The sequence below is a fragment of the Lathamus discolor genome, chromosome 2, assembly GCF_037157495.1.
Source record: "Lathamus discolor isolate bLatDis1 chromosome 2, bLatDis1.hap1, whole genome shotgun sequence".
NCBI lineage: Eukaryota > Metazoa > Chordata > Aves > Psittaciformes > Psittacidae > Lathamus > Lathamus discolor.
Window position 1 is genome coordinate 141,503,500 of NC_088885.1, and position 18,605 is coordinate 141,522,104.

An 18,605-nucleotide genomic window follows, 5' to 3' on the forward strand; every position below is an offset into this window, starting at 1 on the left:
CACCTCTTTTCAAATCTCTCACTCATTTGTCTGTAACTTACCTTCTGACACTCAATACATTTTAACAACAAAACAAACATCAGATCATGATTTGTGGTAATGCCACATCTGAATATCAGTCTTATTTAGCCATCTACTCTGTGTGGCACACATGCACAGGTTTATTGATAAATACAGAGGTAGCAGGGAGGAGAAAATTCAGGATAACCTGGATTTTTTAACCAGGAAATTTTTATTGTTCCTGATGATGTTTTAGCTATTAACTGGCAAGAAGACTGGCCTTTGAGTATGCAGATGTTTGTAGAGTTGTGCAAATATGTCAATCACACTTTAAACTGATTTAGACTTTTTTTGACTTTTTTTTTTGTCTTTTATAATTAAAACCAAATATGTGGGTTTTGTTTTGGTTTATTTTTTATTTATTTTATTTTATTTCGTGAGAATTCTGGAAATCAAAAACAGTCTGAATGTGTGTAGTATTTTAGTCTTTGTGCACTAAAGTGTATTTTAAAATCACAACAAATTGGGTTTACAAGATATTGCAGTAATCATCTCAATATTCACAGCTCTGTTCCAAGACATACAAAACACAAGCTTTCTAAGCAAACATTTCATTTAAGCATAAAAAGCCATCTCTTATCATTAAGAAAACTAAACCAGAAAAGAAAACAAGAAAATAAAAGATTAAATATTCTTCAACTACTTTGGTTTTGTAATGTGTGAAACAGACTCATTAAAGACAGCCCACAACTAAATCTATAGATAAATATTAGTTACTGGACTTGTTTGTAAGGGAACTGAAAGTGCAACTCTGATTTGTTTTTTCCAGGGAAACAATAATCACTTATTTATTTCTATTCCAAATGACTCCTCTGAATACCAAACAGTGATTTTGGTCTCTCCTAGGATTCCTTTATATAATATCTGTGTTTGATTCTTACTAAAATCTTAAAACGCTGATGTTACGGAGCTGAGTTTGCTAGCTAGGTTTTTTGTCTAGCTTACTTATGAAACAAGTACCACAGTGTCAGTCACAAAGCAAGATTACTAACTTTGCTGTCCTTGAGAGGGTGTGTTTCAGTTATGCATCCGAATGTAAATCCCTCATACTTCATAGTGCAGCTCTGAGGCCAAAGTTACTGGATATGTTCTGGTATAACAGGGAACAAATAGGGATACCAAAACCCTAATTACTTAATTTTTCCGGAATTCTTCCAGAGCAAGTTCCTGTGCTAATTGGGACCCAGAACTTCTGAACACATACCATAAATCCTTCCTGCTAGATCCCACAGGTACATCGCACAGGGTGAAAGAAGTGTGATTCCCCACTTCCATACAGCTGGAAGCCCATCAGAGGGGGAATAGCTACATAGAGCTGGAAGCCCTTCAGACAGTAAATATTAGTTTGTCTGATGACTTGGTTGAGTACCAAGAGAGAGCAGAATGATGCTTGTTCTGATTTGCATCGTCTGCCTATGATTTACTTGAGGTTTATATCTGCTGTAAAGCAGCCAATGTGGTGAGTCCATGAGCTTAAAGAGGAGCAGAGCAGGACTGTACCTCAATTTTCATGGACTAATGTAATTTTCATCAGCATGGAATGCTTGATTGCTCCTGTACAGAAACTAGCACTCTGAACCATTACAAGTAAGAGGCCAGTGTAGAAATAGTTTGGTGACAGCTTCAAAGTCCCAACTTGTCAGCTTTTAAACTTTAAAACTGAAGGCTTATGGTTTACAGTGAGCATAATAATAACACAGAAATGTTTTCAAGGACATTCTTCATATAAAGAAAGCAAATCTGAGACCCTCAGTCAGCAAAGCTCTTTCCTTACTGACCTGAGTTTAACATTATGGTTGATAACAATCTTTACCAAACAAGAATACAAGTTCAGTCTTCGGTACGATCCCCATCAGTACAAATGAAAGACCAGAAGCTCAGATTATATTCTGTGCTACTTGTAGACTTTAAGGCTAAAACAACAAACAATTAAAAAGTCATTTTAAAGGCAAATACCTCTACAGAAAGAGCTATGGCTTATTCTTAGATGTATTTGAAGAAAGCCATTTAATCTACTAAGTGCTGCAAGATTAGTTGTTATTAAATATTTATGGTGAAGAAACACCCAGAGTCTTACGAAAAGTACGGTATTTCTGTGATAATTGTTAGAATGAAATATAATTGCTGCTTGCTAAGTGATCCCTACTATTCTTTCATTAATACTGAGATAAATTACATATCCGATGACAGTGTAAATGACATATCCAATGACAGTCTAAATGATAATCCAAGAGAGGTGTGCAAAAAATTGTCCCTTAGTTGGATCATGTCCAAAGTTCTCAAAATTCTTTGAAATTCTTTCTACTGATTTTAATAACATCAGGTCTTTAATACATTGACTCATTCTATATGTTGCTGAACCTGTCAACAGTTTGGTAGTTTCAGTATTTGCCTTGAACGGATGTTTCCATATTATTTTGATCTTTTTCTACGCTTAGTTTTATTTAAAACTGCCATTTTTGTCTACCATGTGCATTGTTTTATCAGAGTTTTCAGAAAAAAAATATAGACATTTTTTAATTAAGACTCTGCTTGGCAGAGTACCATGCCTTCATTCCTGTATAAGTGTGTCATGGGTTCAGCCTCTGCCCAAGTTAATAGCACTAATAATATAACTAAGAAAAACAAAACCGCATTCAGAGAACTTAAAACACAATCAAACCTATCCGTTAATTAAACCCCATCGATTGTCAAAAGAAGATATGATATTCAACTTTTAGAATCTCCTGACGCATATGCATGGTATTAACTTTCATTTAGTTCTTGTAACCTCATTAAAAGTTACATTGTCATTGTTGGGTTTTATTTTTCAGTTATACTCATCTGTAAGCAAGTACAAAAAATTATGTATTTGAAAATAATTTAAACCGCTTTTCTTAAGGAAAGATACAGTTAGGAGACCAATGAATGCCTGTTTGTTGACTTAACAATATTCTATTTGCATTAGTAAATACATGTGTATGTGTAAATATAAATATGATCAATTAATATGACAAGTGCCAAACCCTGTTTCAGGGTGGAGCTGGGGCTGTGCGGCACTGACAGTGAGAAAATGTAGTAAAGTTCTATCAGCAGCTGCTTGTGGCATTCTTGTCTTCTGAAGGAAAGCTTTGTTGTATCTCAACAACAAAATCTTCCATCATTTAAGTCCAGATTGATGTATAGATTGCAAACAAGGAGAAAGAGTACCATACACAGAACTATGATTGTTGCTTTGTCTTTGAGGTGGTATCTCTAACAGAGGAATGTCATAGCTTGTCCATTGCTTTACAAATTTCCAGAACTATAGTCATACTATAACTAGTGCAAAAGGGTTTTTTATTCTTTCTCTTTATTGCTGAAAATTTGCCTGCTATTAAATCATAATTGCACATAGCCATGAACGGAAATTTGCTTCACTGAGTTTAACTTAGAGAACTCTTAATCAACATTTTAACTCTTTCTGTGAAAGAGCTGGAAATATGTTTATTTCTACAGCTTTGCAGCAGTATATGAAAATAGCTTGAAAACATGGAGGAGGTGAGAACAGTGCTTCGTTTTATAAACATTGTAGCTGGAGGTGAATACTTGGAGTAAAAGCTGTCAGCAGTGCACTGGATAAATGCTTTAATGTTTTAACCCTTTTGGTTTTAATATTGTTATGTTTTTTATTCTACCCTGTAAGAACAGAGTTCTACCACTAAACACTATAAAGAAACCCCATAAATTATATGACCGAAAGATGGATTGGGATTTGTTATAAACAAATGCTAAGGAACATCACTTAAACATTTCTTCACAATGCAAACCCTCAGAGGCCATGCATACATTTAAAGCCATAACATAGGTAGACCTGCTGTAGTACTCCAACCAAGTTCTCTCCCAAATGTTCACAAAAGCCACTCACTTGCTATGTTTCTTTAAGAAATGCCATAAAATAATCTTTGGCTATCTCCCCCTAAAATGCTGAAGCAGTTGTACCTAACTTTTATTGTTATCATCTAGTGAACTGTTCTCACCAAAATAGGCTATGATTCTTGCAATTTTAGAACCTGAAATAAGTACATATTAATAATATCACCAGTTTGGAGAATAGACAATGTAGGCATTTAATCAGAGCTATGTTAGTTAATATGAATTTTCTTTAAATATTATTCTTCTCTGCAACAGGTAATGAATTGTGGTAATGCTAAATATGGCATATTGGTAAACAAATGCTTATGTTTTACTATTAATAGTAAATATATATATATAAATAAATGGCTATTAATAGAGTGCATGCTTGAGAAAATAAATTTTATTATGATCCAGATGACATAATGGTTTATAATCTGTATTTTTATCTTGTAAAGTGGCAAATGAAAGGTAAGAAAGAAGTTTTTAATCTAGTCTATAATATCAATGTGCTTGTATTCAAGACATTGACCTTTTTTTTCTTTTACAGAATCAAGAGCTCAGTCATAGCCAGCTGGCCAATCTTTTAAGCTACTAATTCCAGTGTGAGTAGTAAATTCTATATAAATATTGTGCGAATTTTAGGAGGGCATGGGGAAGGATTTTCTTTCAAGACAGAAAAATATGTAAAGCATTTTGTTGCAGTTAAATAATAAGTGACAGAGTTGTGATGACACAATTTATGTCTAAAATACCTGTAAAATAATCATAGTAATTAAAATGTAATAGTCATCATGTAGGATCCAATTTAGTAAAAAATTAATAATAGTGTTTTATTGCAGTCTGGTGTCCACCTGTCCTGAGAAGTTGCATAGCAGCAAACTTGCTGTGAGTTCTCTAAAATGTAATAAAATATTATTATTTCTGGGAATTCTGGACAGATGTCAAACTGGTCCCAGCTTCTGCTGCCAAAGTATTTCCTGTAGGAGAGCACACGAGGACTGAAGCTAAGGTGAGGCATATAAACCCAAGATTTAAATCGTGCAAAATGATGTGCCTCCTCTGCTGATGTGATGGGAAGCACTTGAATTTCCTGCAAGCCAAAGTTACTTTCAGCACAACTGCTCAAAGACTGAAATACCTACCAAGAGCCCAGGTGCCCACAAGTCTCAGTGAGCTGAGACTTCATACTGACAAGGATACCCGGGTTTGAATGTAGTGCATTCTAGGTTTTTGAAATCATTTTGCCAAATGGGAGACTACAGTATCCATCATGTTTCATGACGGATATCTCAAAGTGTGCTATCTGAAATTCCCCTTTTAGGGTAAACCAATCACATAAAGTTAGGTAAGAGCATGAGGATGGCACTATAGTTTATTGCATTCCCTTGGCCATAAACCATTCTGTTCCATGAAATTTAGGTGTCTTGCTTTCAGGGGTTTAATTGATTAATGAAATTACTGCTGGAATTTATAAACTGTTTTCTTCATGCTCCATCTATAATGACTCATTTTGATCAAAGGGACAGATTTGTTGTCAGAGACACATCACATATCTTCTGGAAAATTTAAGGGAGTTCTTTGGGCAGCTCAGAGGAGAAAACAAATCTGAATTTAGTCTAATCATTATTTCTGTGGGGCACAAATTTATATACCTATATTTATATATTTATATACATAGCTGTTTTTCTCACTCCAAATATAACATAGTAGGCTGTCCTTATGTCTACCAACACGCACACTCTGTTACTTTATACAGTTTAAGATTGTGCTCAGCTGGTAATTCATCTGGTTTTGATTGGGTTTTTTTTTTTTTTTGGTTGTTTGGTTGGTTTTTTTTTTTTTTTTTTTTTTTGTTTGTTTGTTTTGTAGAGTACCCTGAAAATGCCATTAAACCCAGAAAAAATTCAGGATCTTTCCTGTCTTCTGTGCACCTATTGCCCTTTCAGGCTGATGCTTGGAACAGCATAATCCTCTTGACAAAGGACTGGGGATGTGCATTTTTATTTCAGTTGATACTTGAATCATCAGATTTGAATAGCAGAATGACACCGTCGTTTTCCATATGAGGTACTTTCTTTTCCCAAAATGTTGACCCAGGCAATTTTTTACGTGAGTATAACCTCTTTAGTATGATGAAGTATCCCATGTCCAGAACTTAGCTCTGTGTTATGTAGTTGTTGTCTGTTTCTTTTCTGTTATCCAGCAGAAGCTTCAGAGACCCTTCTGTTGAGGACTCTGTCATGAAGAAGGGACATTTTTAATGACTGTCAGTTTGTGGATGTCATGTTAGCTGGATACTATCCTCTAACACAACAACTATCTTTTGAAAAATCACAAGAACAAACTAATTCTCAGCAACTGACTTGAAAAAAATTTTTAATACTTTCATATCTCGGACATTTAATTTTGAGAATTCCCAGATGTTTACATATGGTACTGCAGGAACAGTACTGATCCTGTATGGGGACAGTGACAGGGTTATGTGAGGTACTTCACAAACTGCTAGAATGTGACAGTCCCAACCCTGATGAGGTTTAAAAAAATAAAATAAAAATAAAAAATTAAAAAAAAAAAGCCAAGGTAGACAAAAATTAGAAAAGGAACCAATAAAGAGATGACATGATCTTTTCAGAGAAAGATAGCAAATCAGTGACAGTACCAGAGTAAGAACCAAAGTATCTTTTGCCCATCCCAACAACTGCTTGTCCATGTTATAATCCAACTGAGTAACTGCCAAGCATATCTTATGTTTAGCCTGCCCAATGGAAACGTCCCCATTGTAAGCCTAAATATTCCCACCTTTCTTTAAAAACTTCAAGGAATAAATTCCTAAACAATATTGGGGATTCAAAGTATCATCTGGTAACAGAAATAGGCAAAAATTTTTGTACCATTATCTCCCCATTGGTTCCACATGGGAGTTATAGATCATTTTCCTTAAAAGGTTCAACTCTATCTGAATAGGCTGTGATAGAATTATTCTATGCAGATTACGATAAGTAAATGACACAAGACATTTCTATAAAGAGGAGACAAAGTGTGACTGAATTGGGAAAGTCATGGAAACAAGACAAAGCTATAAATACATTTTAAATTAAAATCTATTGATATATTTATAACTAAGGCCAGAGTTGAAGAAACCTATACAAATATTATTTTGTGCAGCAGCAGACACCAGTAGGTGCTGTTCTGAGAAACCAGGAAGGGCATGGCAATCTAAGATTTACATTGTTTTTGTCTATATAAATTACATTATTGAAACAAGCTTTTTAATTTACTCTGTATTCTAGTTCTGTTTCTGGATACACTGACTGTTTTTCTAGTGAAACTTAGTCACATAGTACAAATATGTAAGCAGAATGTGAAATATAATGAAAATATGATTTAGTTATACTTGGCTCCACTAGGCTAAAGAATATCAAACACTATCAACAGAGATTTTCGTTGTGTGGTGGAATGTGATACAGTTGTAAAAGAAGGCATGGCGGGAAGAGTTTGAAGTTATGCTAAATTGGGTACAGCAATTTAATTAGGGATTTGGACCTAAAATGGTTTTTATTAAGTCCATGCTTATTTTTAACAACTCCTTTCGTCTTTAAATTTAATACACTGATGTTTTACAAGCATGTGTTATTTACTAAAGCATGTTTACTGTCGAAGCACAGTATGTTTACCGCCAAATAATGCTCCCTAGATGTTTTAAATGACAATAAGTAAGAGATACGTTTTCACTGAAGTTTATCACCACTGTTTGGGCTGCTGAAAATTTCATAAGGTGGCTAGAGGTCTCCAAGAGGTCTCAGCTCATAGAAACAAGAATCCAGATGTTTGTTCTTTCATCCAGTTTTGCTAGAGTTGGACACAGGAGCTCATATCAAGATTGCTTTTGTATCTGAATCTCCTACTTTGGAAGTTAGGGCTTCCTTATGTTAGGTAGCAGTGTTAAGCCACCTTCAACTGTCCTAATTGATTGCGTGATGAAAACCATAATGCAGACAGAAGGTATGTCTGAAAACTCTGTCTGCCCTCTCCTCAGCCATCACAGCTCATAGTTAATCAACCCACAACAGACAGCTTCAGAAATGGTGCTGTCAGAGTACTAAAGTTGTGCTGAATATCCTGTTCTGCTGCTCATGCTATGGTGTTAGGAATTTGCAGCAGAAAATCAGGGTGCATGGCAGTACCCTACTACCACCTTTAACGCCATGGCTAGATTCATCTACAGTTATAGTGATAAAAACACCACAATAAAAACCAAAACACATTTCTTGACCAGTAGTGTTTCATTTTGTGCTTGCTATATGGATGAATATGCATTCCCTACTATATTCCTATAGGACATCAGCTGTCACAGTTTTAATTTCACTTGTATCAAACACAGTCAAAGATTATATCCCATTATACTGATACTAATGACCATTACCAAGGTCCCAATGGATTGTGTGATTTGGAAGAACTCTTGGAGTCATACAGCAATCGTTTCCATGACATCTGCACATCAATCGCAATACAGATGTACAGAATCAGAAAACAGATTGTGCCTACACCTACCTTGAAAATGTAGTCTTCAAAATGTGAAGGGATGGAGGGTATATTCCGTTTTAAAGAGAGTCATGGGTAATTATTTAAAAATGGACTCACTTCAGTTGACTTTCAACAATTACAAGGCATTGCTTTAGTGAACTGTGCAAAGTGTAGTGATAATGATAGCATCACTGATGGAAAATAAGAATCAATAAGATCATAGAATCATGGAAACATAGAATAGTTTGGGTTGGAAAGGGCCTTCAGACCATCAAGTTCCAACTCCTCTGCCCTGTGAGGGGACACCTCACACTTAACCATGTCACCCAAGGCTCTGTCCAACCTGGCCTTGAACACTGCCAGGGATGGAGCATTCACACCTTCCTTAGGCAACCGATTCCAGTGCCTCACCACCCTAACAGGAAAGAGCTTCCTCCTTATATTTAATCTAAACTTCCCCTGTTTAAGTTTTAACCCGTTACCCCTTGTCCTGTCACTACAGTCCCTGACGAAGAGTCCCTCCCCAGCATCCCTATAGGCCCCCTTCAGGTACTGGAAGGCTGATATTAGGTCCCCATGCAGCCTTCTCTTCTGCAGGTTGAGCAGCCCCAACTTCCTCAGCCTGTCTTCATACGGGAGGTGCTCCAGTCCCCTGATCATCCTCGTGGCCCTCCTCTGAACTTGTTCCAACAGTTCCATGTCCTTTTTATGTTGAGGACACCAGAACTGCACACAATACTCCAAGTAAGGTCTCACAAGAGCGATAGCTAATAAGGTAACGAATGAAATTAAGCAAGCTAATAATTGTGCAGTTTAATAATTCATACTCTGATCTTATACAAATGCTGTCCTAGAATTTTAACATACCTTTATTTGCCCATATTATAATGTTATCTAACAGAGGTTCTTTAGTAATCAGTTTAGTTCTTTAAAATGAAATCAGGATTATTTTCCAGTCACAATATCTATTCCATAACAAAATAATACCATAATAAAATAATATCATAATATAAAAATGCAAGCACCTTTAACTTTATGTGGATTTTTACTTCTCTCTTTGTTCTAGTTTAACATAGCTTTGACAGATTTCACAGGCAGTAGCAGCTCTTATTTTTGTAGCAAGTACACAATGACAACTGCAATTGTATTTCCTAATTAAGGCATAAATTTTCTTCTACTCCTTCCGTGCTTAACACCTGCCTAAAACAACTTTCCAGTTATCTTGACCAATCTGAGGTGCTGCAAGGGTACAAAGAAGTTTGTTTTTCAGTCCCTCCTTCCTTTACTTATTTTTGGAGTGAAGCTGTGCTTCAAGCTGAAAGCTAAAGGCTGCAGTCTTTCCACTTGTATGTACCATTAACCGGAGCTCATTCACAGAACAAATCACCAGTTGCTCATAACCCTTTCACTCTTAATGGGCACTTCCAAATGCTTTTCTTTCAGCAGCAGGATCTTCTGCATCAGGAAGAGTATGCATTCACCTTTAAATCTCTGCTTCTGCAGCATCATGGCACTTAAAAGTGGCTGACATTATCTAGGTCTTGCCATCCCGCAGTCTTAAAATCCCCAACCCTGGGAAACAAACCATTCTAACTTACTTTACAGAAATTGCAAGGGTGGAAGAAAAGCATTAAACAATAAAGCAGCAAATGTTGAGGAAGAGTTTGAAGGAATTAGGAGGGCTACAGACAAACTTTCTCCAGCCAGTTTTCCTGGTGTTTTGCTTGTCTACTTACAGTGAAGGTGAACAATGGCCTGAAAACAGACCATAGTGTAACTTCTTAAATATTTTTATAATTTTTTCCCCTTATGTGAAAGTACTCTACAAGACTTTGGAATGAAATGAGGTGCTTGCTTGCCCTCTAGCCTCACTGTGTTCTGACAGTAAAAATAGTCACAAATGCATTTGATTCTACTATTTTTTTTTTTTTGTAAGAAACAAAAAGATCAAATTAAGTTACAATGCCCTGAGCACAAATCTACTGTGTTACTGAGGTTGTTCCAATGAGTAGGAAAATCATGCAATTGAATGGATCATATTATGAAAAGCAGTCCACTTAAATGGAACTAATTCCCAAATGTCAAACCAAAACTGAATTATGGCATTATAATGTTTACTGCCTTCAATTTTATGCATAACTTTTCCAGATATACATTGTAAAATGCTATTGTATATGATAACATAATATAAATCAGTCAAATACAATTTGGACAAGAAAAAACAGAATGTTTGATGCTTGTGCTGAGTTTGTGTATCTTATGCATAGAGAGATATTTTGATTTTCATGAAACTGATATCTGATTCTAAACACATTAAAGTAGCCAAGCTCAAACATGAATCCTCTTGGTCATACTGTGTGCATAGAGAAAGCCTTGGGATGTAAGCTTTTGCCATTTAAATGCTCATTTTTGATTAAGAGATATCTTTTAATAAAATAATGACATTTCTTCCCCTTTACTTTTAATCACCCTATTTCACTATGTTTCAAAGTACTGTCAACTGAGAAAATGAGTTATATTATTTGTGCTTTTTGTTCCTTTTAGAAATCATGAAGTCTTCAGCAATGCTATTCCAGTGCCTGGGTGGAGGAAAGTACATTATTTGTAAAATAAAGGTTTCTATAGCACAGAGGGGCTTGGTAAGTTTGCCAAAGATAGGTTCAATGGATACATTTAAATTTATAAACTCAGAGAAATTAATTCATGAGATTCATTTGAAATATTTAGCATTTTGTACAGTCTCTCCTGTGCTCCTACACTCATACTTCAAACTCCAGAGAATACATGATATTCTGCAAACACAGGAGCAATTATATTATGCATTATATTAAGAGAGAGAGAAGTTTTATAAAAACTGGATGGCAGGGTTGGAAGAGAATTCCTGGATTATGAAATCCACGAATCATGTTATAAAATTCCTTTACAATTTCTCAACCTTATCAAACACTATTGTGTCATTAGACTAGAGCTGTTGGCCATCAGAGCAAACTGATTTACCAGATGCCCTGCAGAGTACTCATACCACACACAGTGCTAATATCAGATGCCAGAACCATGAAATTAGCTTGCTTCAGCTCACTGGTACTAGAGACGAGCAGGATTTTGATGAGTATGAGGTAGACATGATATTATAATAGCAGAGACAGAGTTTGATGAATGAGAAGAGTGGAATAATTTGACAATGATTCAGATGAAGCTAAATTTTAGAATAACTCAGCTGCCCCTTCCTCTTCCTCTCCATGCAGGAGAGCTGCCACAGAAGTGTCATACTAGTGGGTTTAGCCTAATGGCTTCTCTCAGGAACCTATTTCATCTCAGGGAATATTTTTAAATCTTCCAAAGCCAGGAGTTACATCGAGAAAAGAAAATAAAAGTAAGACAAAGTAACATTTTACATGTGCTTCCAGATCCTTTCCTGGTTAGACCCGAAAGCTTTATAAAGGTGAGCGAGAAAAGCTGGTGTTGTTAAGTATCCGTATCCTGTACAGCATTCTTTAAAGAGAGGTAAAACATTTGCAGTAACAGAAAACCAAAACATACGATCTTATCTTGCCTCAGAGTATATTTAAAAATTATTTCACTGGACCATTTGCAATGTTTTGTTGCATTAATAGTAAAAAAAAAAAAAAAAAAAGCAATTTTATAATTATTTCCTAGTGTTCACAATTTTGTCACCGAAAGCTTGCAAGTGACATCAACAATCTATTTCTGTTGCACACCTCCATCACCCAGCTTGCAGCACTTTCTGGGGGGCCAGGTGTCTCCAATTTGGAAGAAATTATTAAAATCTGTTCAGCTGGTTCTGCATCAAAGAACACTGTGATTGCTTGGTTCTAGGGCTTTCTGCCATCTGAGGCTGAAATGGCAACCATCTGTCAAGAATTCCTCCTCTGAGTTTTTTTATTCATATTCTATAGAACAATAACAGGAAAAAAAATCCCTTAAAAACTGAAAGCCTTCTTAGTTATGGCTTGATTTTGAATGAAGCTCTGAAACATGCATCTGTCAGTTGTTCTTGTCAAGTTTCTGCACTGGCTGATAGTACAGCAGAAAGAACAATTTGTTTACCATGAAATATTACTACTTTATGCTAATAATAACTCATAGGAAAAAGAAACATTGTTTTGTTATTATTCATTCATCAATATAACGCCTGCAAGGTGCTGAGAGCTCCAGAGATTGCATTAAAAAAGTTCCTGGTATAGGGACCATAGGGTTTAAAGAATGTTTTTCTCTACAAAATGGTTTCTGCAAAATGAATATTCACATTCTACTATCTAAGGTCACTTTGTTATTTAGGATAAGGTTTAACTTAATCAATCTGTGCTATTGTTTAAAATTAGATGTCTAATCAAAATCTAATCCTCTAGGTTTCTTCTGCCTTCAGTGCCGAGATACAAACACATTCACAAAAAAATAATCACCCTAAGGTTTATGTTTACATCACTTCCATTCCATTTAATAATGGCGATGACCTATGAAAAAAGGATTACATTATTAAATAAAATCATAGAATCATAGAATCATAGAATAGTTAGGGTTGGAAAGGACCTCAAGATCATCTAGTTCCAACTCCTCTGCCATGGACAGGGACATCTCACACTAAACCATCCCACACAAGGCTTCTTCATCCAACCTGGCCTTGAACACCACCAGGGATGGAGCACTCACAACCCCCCTGGGCAACCAATTCCAGTGTCTCACCACCCTAACAGGAAAGAATTTCCTCCTTATATCCAATCTAAACTTCCCCTGTTTAAGTTTTAACCCGTTACTCCTTGTCCTGTCACTACAGTCCCTGACGAAGAGTCCCTCCCCAGCATCCCTCTAGGCCCCCCTTCAGGTACTGGAAGGCTGATATTAGGTCCGCATGCAGCCTTCTCTTCTCCAGGCTGAACAGCCCCAACTTCCTCAGCCTGTCTTCATACAGGAGGTGCTCCAGTCCCCTGATCATCCTCGTGGCCCTCCTCTGGACTTGTTCCAGCAGTTCCATGTCCTTTTCATGTTGAAGACACCAGAACTGCACACAATACTCCAGGTGAGGTCGCACAAGAGCAGAGTAGAGGGGCAGGATCACCTCCTTCGACCTGTTGGTCACACTCCTTTTGATGCAGCCCAGGATACGGTTGGCTTTCTGGGCTGCGAGCGCACACTGCTGGCTCATGTTCATTTTCTCATCGAGCAGCACCCCCAAGTATGATAATGTAGATACATACAGGAACATCAATTCTTCAATTTCTAGATTTATGGAGCTTTGGGGTTTTGATTTTATTTGATTTTTTAGTTGGCACTTGGAAAATGGAAGACAGCAGATAGATAGATAGTATCACTCTGTTGCCCGAACCATCTTCTGTCTAAAATGATAACCACACAAGATAAATTTGCCCCTTGAAGACCCTAAAGACCAAAAGAACAATGTTAGTGGATAATTTCACAGGTGGACAATTGAGGAACAGAAAGCGATTGATCAGTGAGTTAACCAAAGCTTCAAAGGATAGCTACAGCCAGGGTTGGAGTCAACTCTCCATCCGCAAATTCACATTTGTGCATTCATCACTGCAACCTCCTCAGCTTTTCTGCAGGGCTTTTCTTGTCAGTTCAATACACAACTGCCAACTCAACCTCCTCACATCTAGAGGATTCAGCACTCTGCCATCATGTCCCATATGTCAGGCTTTTAAGATGTGGCTTTATTCCCAGTTCTCCTGGTCCAAAATCTGTGGAAGAGACTACAGTATTGGATTCCTGGAGAAAGTGACAGCTAAATGATCACTTTTGATGTATTTCAGAAGGAGGGAAAAAATGTTGGAAATAAAACCCAGGAGATTGCAGTAGAGTGAAATAGGAGAGTTCCAGCTTTTACTACTCACTTTATAAAGCTCATGAGCCTAACATGAAAAGGATGAGGAAGAACACATAAAATGTTATTTTTTAACTTATTAGACATATGGAGCATTTTCACCCATTCTCCCACAGTTCCCTCTTATGGATGCCTTAAGAACATGCAGGTTGGAGTTACTCTGTAATGATTGTCTGCCTTGCACTTTTTAAGCAGGAATTGATTTCTTGTCCTCTGCTTGTACAGTGAACAACACAATAAGGCCTTGACCATGAGTTTGCTTCATTGATACTATAACCTTTGATGCATTATTTTAGTTGGTTTTAGATTACATGCATATATATATATATATATGGAAACAGGAAGGTAGTGGCTTTGGTTTTCATTTGTCTTTTATCAGTCTTATGCCTGAGACTTTACTGATGCCATAGGAAGACTGACTGACCATATACTAATGTGGGTCTTATTTCTAGGCCCAGCAATATAGTAACAGTTCATAGAAGTCATTCATAACCTGATATTTTTTATGCCTTCTTGTCATATAATTGAACCAACTTCTCTTTATTCTCCCTGGTGAAGACAAGCCGTAAAAGGCGTTTTCTACCATACCAGCCTCTGAGCCATCGTTAATTTCAGCCAGAGACTTGGTCAAATGCCAAGCTATTTTTACCCTTCCCCTTCTACTACAAGCAACAGGGGCTTCAAAGTGACAGAGCACCCAAGAGTAGGAGGCATCCACAGACAGCTAAGGGACAGAATGCATACCTTTTGATTGCCAGTAAGATGGCAATCTTCTCATAGAAGCATAGCAAAATGCTGGGCTCTCATGCAGAACAGTATTTATCTATCACTAGATGGACAGACAGATGGTCATGAGCATGTGTTTTCAATCTGTGTGTTTTACAACAGTTGGAAAGTGTATTTTACTGAGGACTGGGGAACTGCTTTATCCTATTGCGCCTCTTCTCAACAGAGCTCTCCTTACCAGCAAAGTTCAATCTGCAGTTCCTTCCCAGAGACCTCTGCACAGTCTATTCTCTCCTGCCATTTGAGGACTCTGAGCCCTGATAACCTGAGAATTGATGTCCAACCAAAGCAGACCACACTCAGACAGCCCACTGAATTGTGGTTAGCCCCAGGACTGGACACTTACCGAAATAGCCTGTAGTCATCCCACCTCAGGCAAAGCATCCTCTGGGGACTGTAAATGAAGCCATGTACTTCTTTATTAATTCATTAATGTCCTTTACTGGCTCTGAGATCACTGTGGTAAGAGAATTACTGTGTCCATGAAGGCTGTTTTATGGTGAAAAATAAAACTGGAACTAAATTGAGTGTGACAGTGACTATAGAGAAGAATAACATTGCTAATGGAGCTCTTGGACTGCTCAGATTCCACAGACAACACGGGGATTGTAAAACAAGACTCAGTTTGATTTTATACACAGGAACAGCATCAAAACTGACAGAAACAAGGGCTGTGAGATAGAAACATACCAAAACCGTGCTTGTGTCAAAAGAGTTTTGACTAATGAACTGAAGACAGGAGGTCTGAAACACTATATTCAGTGCTAAGGTCAGTAGCGGCATTGTAACTTAGCCAAATATGTTTTTCTCAGCTCCATTTTGTTTCTAGTGAAGGAGCTGCCTTGTTTCTTTGCTGTTAAATTGAGGAGACGTCGCATCAAGACACATTGCTTTATGGAACACTGTTATCCCAGCAAGCAAAACACTGACCAGTCAGCACTACACCATTGTGCTCAGCCCTGCCACTTCTAGAGCATGGCACAAGGGACAGCAGACCCAGGCATGCAAGAAGCCACCACTAGCAGGGGGTGGGGTGCAGAACACTGGTGTGACTTCTAAGAAGGAGTCTTCCACAGCACTATGGCTGGCAATGAACCAAGAAGCTGTCAGAGGTGTTTGCATTCAGTTAACAGAATCACATTAGTATCCTGTTTTGAATGAAGCTTGTTGCAATGCGGATATCTTTGTTACGGAAATTTAAAACAGCAATTGTAGCATGCAGGCTCAAATCAAAGACCTGATGTGCTTACTGGGAGATGGAAATGAGAAAAGCAAGAACTGTGATTTGGTCCAATGCATAATGTGCCATGCAAATACTCTCTTCAAGTAATCACTTTTCAGAACTGAGAGAATACTGCAAATGCAATAACAATTGCTGAGATAATAACCAGGCAGTACTTTACACAGAACATGGAATAAATCTTCCTTTTTTTCAACAAAGATTTAAGTAGAAATGATATATCCAGCAGCAATCAAACTAATTGAAATTGTCAAAGTTCAAACAGGTAGATAAAAAAAAAGAGAAAAGAATATTTTTCAATTCTTCCTATTGAGCTGTCGGTATCATCAGAAAAAAAAAAAAAAAAAGATTGATTCTTACTTTAATAGCATCCAGTCATCCATGAACTCTGTTGGCACTGGTAGTGTCTTTTTTGGGGAGAGCAATAATCTCAAAGACTCAAACTTGGAAGTATTTGCAAAGTTTTGCTAGCAAAAATATTTTAGAGTCTGAAGTCCAAAGGAAAAAAACATACGTGAGAGAAGTAAATGTGGTAATCATGTTTGTGCATGAATAAGCGCATGTAGAAACTCTAATGCAGAACACTTGTACGCTTCTATAGATTGTTTAGTTGACATGAAAACTTCCCCAGGGGAGATTTCCAACCCTTAAAAAGCATCCACACCCTTCAGAAAAATCCTTCTCAGAATATAGACAGATTCAATGAGAAATCCTGTTAAAATAGTGTGCCATACATTGATGTAACTCATCACATGCATACACTCATTGAGAGCAAGTGGAGGCAAAAGTGAAACTGACTGTATAACTGAGTTTTATTGTGTTTTTTCGTAGAATCATAGAATAGTTAGGGTTGGAAAGGACCTCAAGATCATCTAGTTACAACCCCCCTGCCATGGGAAGGGACACCTCACACTAAAGCATGCCACACAAGGCTTCGTCCAACCTGGCCTTGAACACTGCCAGGGACGGAGCATTCACAGCCTCCCTGGGCAACCCATGCTTGTTTGCATGCTTACTTTTATTCAAACTATGGAAAGTGTAAACTGGAAGAGAGAATTCTGATAAACTCCCTTCTGGGTGACCTAAACCTAAGTTTTCTTTTTTTACTTTTACTTTCTAGGTGTTTTTTTTTCCCCTCCTTCGACAACTGAACAGGCTGCTGCCTTCTGAAGCTGTGCCTCTTCAGTGTCACAATGACTCCAATCCTAGACTGCCTACCTTCTGGTAAGATGACATAGACAAGTGCCCTGAGAAGCTGTTTCCCTGGGAGAGCAAGAGCTGAGGGCATCATAGATTGAATGACAAGGCTGACACATTCCTGCAGTCAGCAGTATCCAGTGACCCTCCAGAGCCAGCCAGAACCAGGGATGATGCTGACATTTCAGAAAGCCATCTTCCTTACTCAGAAATACTTCCACCTATGTCTTTACAAGAAGTACTTCAGGAATCAGTACCACACCTGTAAAAAGGATGAAGGGCTGTTTCTGATCATGCTTCCCCAAAATACTGTAACAGCCTTTCATTTTCCTAGTGTACCAGTTGAACACTGTCTGCTGCTGCACCAGGCCAGAACTTCCATACAATGATTAAAGTTAGATGACATTAAGTCAAGTGTCAATATCTAAGTTTCAAACTGTACAGAAAGACCAGCTGTTGTACTTTCACAGCTCCTGAAAAGTTGTAGTGTGGTGGACAGGTCTCAAGCATTGCCTTTTCTTCAGTAGTCAGGAATGAAAATGCTGTAACATTCATGATTTGGAGGTAAATTGTATTTTGCTCATGTGATTATTTATCCTGTTACACCTTGTTAATCTGAAAAGGGACCTCTAATTTATTTTGAGTGGTGAGTCTGTACTGACTAGATGAGAGCAGGCCCCACAGAATGCACTTGTGATATAGATGTTCTTTACAGAACGAGTGTTTTTAAGTTTGTTGGCTCAGATAACTGGGTGTCATTTTATTGAAACCAGTGGAGCAGTTCTGATTTACAGCTGCTGCAAATCTAGCCAGCTTTTACTTTTTCTGTTTATGTAGTTATTATGTGATAATGAAGTGTCCAGCTAGCCATGAACTAGTGTTCCAATATTCTCTGCTAGGTCAGATATTGGAAAAGATGTCTGTTTTACCAGACCATTGCAGATCTAGCACATTTAAGAAGTGCCGAGACTGAGCTACAAACACAAGAGTAATATATCAGCAGCAAATACATGATTTGTTTCAGCACAAAGTTCCTCATCATGCTCTTCTTGAACCACCTCA